The following is a 791-nucleotide window of genomic DNA, read 5'->3' as shown; positions in this document are numbered from 1 at the left end:
GTGACAAACTGGTTAAAACTGGATACGTTTGTCAGTGGTCATTTTGTGTTCTGTCCTAACTCCTAAGAGAAACTTGACTGACGGGAAACTTCCTGAATGGAATTAAGGTATCTATTATTGTATTCCTATCAAATTATTCTGTATAAATAGGAAAACTTCTGTAGCCTAACATATTTCCTTTTTTTTGTTTAAATGTACATCCCAGCTAACATCTCCTTGGAACTCTAGCCTTCTACAAACACAGCATTCACTGGATCTACACTCAAAGTGAACGTCGCCACCACGGAAGTTTCACCTACAGTCAAAATAATGCTCGACCAGGGCTGAAACACGACGCTACTTCACTGTTATATGTAACAAAGTTTCTGTGTACTCCACTGACTACAACAGGAGTGCTATTGATCTAGTGCGCCATTGTTGCAGCTGTGGTCGCGCTATGTGTTTGACGGGTTGAAACTTAAATGTCGGACAGACAAGATGGCACGAGGTAAAGCTGTTTTTGATGTAACTTTTTAAACATGAATATAAGAAGTAATGAATATATGTCATTTAATAAACTGGAACAGCCTACTGATACCAGTTTTCTTCCCACAGATTCCCATTGGCTGCTCCTGTCACGTCCTAATACCTTTACTGAATGTTTTTGAAGATTTCATGATTGTAAAAGACTGACTTGACATTGAACAAAAAATATTCTATATGAACTGTTCTTGTCCTATATAAAACAGATTTTAATTACATTTTTCTTATTTAAAATGAAAAACCTTCAATAGGTTGACTGACCCAGCACT

At 36.9% G+C, this 791-nt stretch overlaps 1 long non-coding RNA gene across 1 annotated transcript; it reads left to right on the top strand.

Moving 5' to 3' along the window:
* The first annotated feature begins 8 nt into the window (after nucleotides 1-8).
* LOC107581011 (uncharacterized) lies at nucleotides 9-784 on the top strand. Its single transcript, XR_001608754.1, has 3 exons — nucleotides 9-107; nucleotides 206-487; nucleotides 595-784. It is a non-coding gene; the product is annotated as an uncharacterized lncRNA (long non-coding RNA).
* The last annotated feature ends 7 nt before the right edge of the window (nucleotides 785-791 follow it).

Source organism: Sinocyclocheilus grahami, unplaced genomic scaffold (genome assembly GCF_001515645.1).
Source record: "Sinocyclocheilus grahami isolate Dianchi unplaced genomic scaffold, SAMN03320097.WGS_v1.1 scaffold63331.1, whole genome shotgun sequence".
Taxonomy (NCBI): Eukaryota; Metazoa; Chordata; class Actinopteri; order Cypriniformes; family Cyprinidae; genus Sinocyclocheilus; species Sinocyclocheilus grahami.
The sequence above is the reverse complement of the archived record's forward strand: the minus strand, read 5'-3'. Positions and strand labels throughout refer to the sequence as shown.